Raw genomic sequence first — 6,000 nt, 5'->3', positions numbered from 1 at the left:
TGCCAGGTTCTTTTATTTTTGGATGACCTGTTACAAGTGGTACACTTGCTAGATTTCTTTTTTCTTCCAGTTGACTGACTGGTTTAAATTCATTTTGTACCTTCTGTAAGCTTGATTTTGATGCAGCATAGGATGATTTAATTTCTTCGCCCTTCAAACTGTTTCCAAACCCCATATCTAGGTCAGCAAATACTGATTCCATAACACAACAGCTTTGAAGGTAAGTTTCCCGTAAAGAAACTAAAGTAAACTGCTCTTTTGTATCTTGTTTATTATCTTTAGATGATATCTTCGAGTCGAAAGTACCCCTTTGCTCTTCAAAATACCGCTTATGGTTACCATTTTCATTGTCATTAAAGCAATTTATTGGCTCCATTTCAGTTAGATGTCTGGATAAACCTTGAGAAGCTATATAGCCACCAGTATTTAAGGATAAGCCAGTGTAAAAGTTGTAATTTTCCGTGTCCGAGCTCTCATTTGATTCTTCACTTTCAGTGGCTGAAACGTCATCGAAAAGCCCTCTATTTTTTTCTTCTTGCCAAAACTTAATTCGACTGGAATGAGTTTAGTTTCGCTTAAACCATTTTCCCTGGTAATGTTAATATTCCGAAGTTTGCTACTTAAAAATTCTACCTTTCCAGAATTTTTCACCTCCGATCTTTCTATATCACTGTCATCATCATCACTATCTAGTACTCCTGATAAATTTTTATTGCAGAAAAAATTATCGCTGCACGATGTGTTAACATTAACACCCAAGTTCAATCTTACGTTCCGGTCTAGGCTAGAATCTGGCACAGTTTGATATTGGGATTGCGGTTGAGCTTTTGAACCAAGCTCATTTTCTTCATTAGAAAAAGAATTTACTTCCTCTTCCGAAGAATAGTCAAACAATCCTTTAGCCATCTTATCCAATGACTCATCAACCTGAAATAAAATACAATTTTACATTAGCTCAAAGATTACAAAGGCTCAAAGAAGATATGACATCATGTGCCAACCCTGTTCAAACAAAGACTTGTCAAAACAATAGGTAAAACCATTTTCCCGAGTTATCTTTTCTTTCGTTTTTACTGCAAACAGGAATTATCAGGGTTTAATTTTCCATAAAATATAAAATAACAAAGATTATGACATCATAGGAAAAATTTTGTACAACACATTATCCATGGAGATAAAGGACAAAATAACCTCTTAATATGTATTATCTACATAGGCAAGTGCTGAGAAAAATTTGAGAGGGGGGAGGGGGAATAAAAATATTTAACAATTTCAACAGAACGTGCCCAAACATTTGACAAAATTAGGATTTTGGTAGAGAGTCCTGGCTTTAAAATCCTTTTTTTTGCAAGAAACAGAATAAAAGCAAATTTTTCCGGCTTATAAAGAGTGTTTCGGTTTTACCACATTTTTTGGGTTCCCAGAGGGGGAGAGAAAGGGAAACCTTTCCCTCTTGGACGATATTAATTCGATATCAAATATCGAACGATATTCGCTCCTAAGCAGGTCTATTAGCAAAATTGTGGCAATAGTTTTTCAGGCCGATACGTCCATGGAAGAAGTCGATCAGCTGTTCACATTGATGGATGGACTTCACACCATCTTTGCTATTTTGTACTTTCATAAAAATAAGACGAAACTTCTACAGAAAATTATCCCCAATTGGTTGCCAAATGTGTTCCTATTATAAGAATAGTTTTTGTAAACTTATTCAAATAGTTTTAAATCTAAAACATAGTCATCCTAGTACAACTGACTAAGAAATCTTAGAAAAACTCAAAGACCTTGGGTAAAACTGATTTCGAAAATGCATAGCATGTTCAAAATTGTATTTAAATGAATAAAAAGGAGGGCGAGGGTTGGAAAAACGTGGGTCCAAATGCCTCACTTTAAACTCTTTAATTTAAGATAAAACACTTGCGACAAATCTCATTACTATAAAGTATAACATATCTCAATTTCAGTTATAACGTATCGACCGTTACGTATCTGTGCTGGCGAACTAAATTTGAATTGACCCACACCAAAAGAAGCCAAAAATCTTAAAAATAAATTTCGATAGTAATAAACAAAACGATAACAATACTTTTATAGGTAGTTTTCAAATGTGTAGAAGTCAAAATGTTAAGAGTTGTCCATCAAGAGCTATTTACATAATATAATTGCAATATTTTTTCAAAAAAGGGGAAAGAACACTCAAAGGGGGGCAAGGGAGAGATCTCAATAGTAGTAAAAAAGCCTTCATCCCTAATCTAGGCATACGAAAAATATTAGAAACTGCAATATTGTATCAATACTGTACACTTTGGGCACACGTGGGGACGATTGTTAGGAAGCCTAACCCGTCACCGAAACGAAGAAAGGTAGTGGTCACCTCACATTAGATGCTACGGTTTCTAACACGCACAAACTTCTATAATTTCTATCAGTTTCCCAGCGCCTGATGATAGGTGAGATAGGTACTCACAAGATCAGCAATAAAAGCCTATCATTTCTCATGGGTTTTCCTAGTTCGTGGCTTATTAAGGTTAAAGCGGGTGTATTTATCTATCAATTTATCATAGGCAGCGCAATAGTGCTGCCTAGGTAAAGAACGATGTTGGCACAATGTATTATTATTTTTTTTCCTTTCTTTAGACCAGGGCACTTTGTATCGAAGGAGGTGTCGTAGAAACTTCGAAAAAGGCTCATTCCATTGGAAATTGGATTGGCTTGTTCCCTTTTTAATAGTCGAAAGTGTTGGAAGGCAACTAACACCCCTTCTACGTCCAAAATTTCCCCACACATCCAATCAAAATTTTGAGATAGCCATTTTGTTCAGAGTAGTTGATTTTCAGATAGAAACTATGTTTTTGAGGAGGACACTCCCCCACAGCCCTCAAGACAAGGGTTGTAAGTTATGCCGTGGGGGCATATAAGATTTTTATAGAAAGTGTTGTCGAAGAAAATTCAAAAAGAGCTCATTCGATTGGAAATTCAAAGGACTAGTGCCCGTTTTAATAGTCGAGTGATTGGAAGGTAACTGACCCCGTCTCACGCCCACCTTTCCCCCAAACATATAAGGTTTTTATAGAAGGAGTTGTCGTAGAAACTTCAAAAAGGGCTCATTCGATTCGAAATTGAAAAGGCTAGAACCCTTTTCAATAGTCGAAGGTGATTGAAGAGCAAAAAGCACCCCTCTCACACCCAGCTTTTCCCCAAAACCATACAATCACAACTTTTAGATAGTCATTTTTTTCTACGTAGTTGAAACTTTTGGAACTCAGGTCGTTTAAGATGACACCCCCCCCCCTACCACCCGCTGGGAAAAGAGGGTTCGTTCTGTCCGAGGAACCTTTATGGTTTTTATAGAAAGTTTTGTCACAGAAGCTTCAAAAAGGGCTGATTTGATTGGAAATTGAAAGGACTAGTGCCCTTTTTAATAGTCGAAAGTGAATGGAGAGCAACTAACCCCCTCTTACGCCCACCATTTCCCCAAACATATTCAATCAAAGTTTTGAGACAGCCATTTTGTTCAATGTAGTTGAAAGTTCTAGAAATTATTTATTTGAGGATGACTAACCCCCGAGAGCCCCCAAGGCAAAGGTTGTAAGTTCTACCCTGGGGATATATAAGGTTTTTTTTACATAGCGTTGTCGTAGAAACTTCAAAAGGGGCTCATTCAATTGGAAATTGTGAGTGCTGGTGCCTTTTTTAATAGTCTAAAGTGATTGGAGGGAACTAACCCTCCTCTCACGCTCACTATTCCCCCAAACACATCCAATCAAAATTTTCAGATAGCCATTTTGTTCAAGGTAGTTGAAAGGTCTGGATATTATGTCTTTGAGAATGATATCCCTCCCCCATAGCCCTCAGGACAAGGGTTGTAAGTTATGGCTTTGGGACATTTAACATCTTTATAGAAATTTGTGTCGTAGAAGCTTCAAAAAGGGCTCGTTTGATTGAAAGTTGAGTGGACTAGTGCCTTTTTTATTCTTTACTTTCTTTTGAAAAACTTGTTTTGTGCAAAAAGTTTTTTTGATTAATCTATCAAAAGATCAGCAATAGAAGCACATCATTTCTCATGGGTTTTCCTAGTTCATGGCTTATTATGGTTAAAGTGGGTGTATCATATCTATCAATTTCCATGCAAGTGCAATATATACGACTGGCTATCTCTTATGCAAAAATCATGTAATATTTTCACTCTTGTCGGGCTCATACCAGATTTACTCTAGCCAGTAGGTGTGATAAATGCGCATAAGAATTCCCCCCATGGAGAATTTATTCAATGGCTCTCCCCCTTAGAAATATCCCCCAGACACTTCCAACCCCTCAGAAAATTTCCCCGGAATATTTCCAAATGTAGAACTAAGTGGCTAAAGAGATAGTAAGACAAACAAACGGATTCATCAGAAGAATTCTGGCAAATTTTCCGCGTACGTTTTTTCCAGGAAAATTGGACAAGCAACTTCCCTCTAAATAGAAAATGCTTCCCGTGTAAAATTACCCTCCACAGAAAATCACTCCACCCAATAAAAAAAAATCTGTACATTTCTCAATAAAAAATATTATATGTAAACAATGGACAAATTTGTTTTGTACTTTCCCCAGAGTGTGGGGGTCGTATTAATCCCAGATATAGTTGTTGAAACCTTTGAACTATGCCGAACAAAATGTCTATCAAGTTCTTAAACCGCTTATATTATAGATGCAAGATCCCATACAAAAGCAAATACAGCTGTAGTAGGAAAAATCAAGTACTTGAAAGTAACTTTTAGTAGGAAAGTCTGCAAGACTTGGCACCTATCCCTCAAATGACTAAGTTTTAACAATTTATGATTATTTTATGTTTAGTCCCTCTTCCTCTCAAAAAGAATGATTATCTCCTTTTTAAGGATAGAATTAATGATACCTTGCTTTTTCCCAGATAGGGGGTAAAAGTTTTCCTGCAATTGACCTTCTGTTCTCATTTTTAACTCTATTTTTACTTTTACATTTCACTTCTGATTTTGAATTCATTGGATGTTTATTTTCTGAAATTTTAGAATATATTCCCTTCCCTGAAAAATCGTCTCGTCCTATTTTTCATGTAGTGTGGAATTCCTATTTTCTTGTGTGAAGAGAATAGAAATTCTATAATAGCACTCTCCTACCATTAGAAGAATTCTAATATATATGAATTAGAAGAATTCTAATATATATGAAATTCTTATTTCCTATTTTCTTCTTGTAGTGTGAAGTTCTGATTTTTTCTGTCTCCCTTGCCTCCCTCGGCATTTGATCCTCACACATTTTTTTTCCATTTTATAACATTTTTTACTTCTTTTCAAAGTTCAATAGTAAAAGAACCCTTGTTACGTCAAGATTTCCAGCTTTATTGAAAAATTCAGGATTTGAATATCATATTTCTTTAAGTAATACCTTTCTATTTCCTCATTTTTTTAAATAGTTTTCACAACATTTTAGAATTCCAATCGCAAATAACCTTATAATTTATAATTCCGGTATTTATAATTTACTCTATAATTCCGGTATTTACAATATAACATTTTTTCAAGTAAACCATTTCGACAAGTAGGAATGGGTAATTGGATCCGAATGTTACATAATTTGTGCATGTTTTTGGTATGTTATTTGATGTTTTTCATGATACTGTTCTGTTTGATTGTTATTTGATGTTTTTCATGGTTATATTGTTGTTTGGTGGTTATTTGATTTTTTTTTCATGTTCTGTTCTGTTTGATGTTGTTTCTGTTCTGTTTGTTGATGGTTGTTTGATGATTATGAGTGTTGGTCAATTTATTTGTTGTTTTCTTAGATGTAGAAATAAGTTCAACAACAATTGCTGGATTATTGATTCTAACGGGACAAGATCGCGTGTCTCTTTCTAGGCCAATCAGGGGAGTCGGAAACACTAACGGGACAGGATCACGTGTCTCTTTCTAGGTCAATGGACTTACGTAAGGTTTCACTTACATCACAATTCGGCCTTGAGATTTTGTTTATAATGGACATGCG

This window comes from Artemia sp. Qi Xiang Cuo, chromosome 9, assembly GCF_049724085.1.
Source record: "Artemia sp. Qi Xiang Cuo chromosome 9, ASM4972408v1, whole genome shotgun sequence".
NCBI lineage: Eukaryota > Metazoa > Arthropoda > Branchiopoda > Anostraca > Artemiidae > Artemia > Artemia sp. Qi Xiang Cuo.
Note: the sequence above shows the minus strand (reverse complement) of the source record.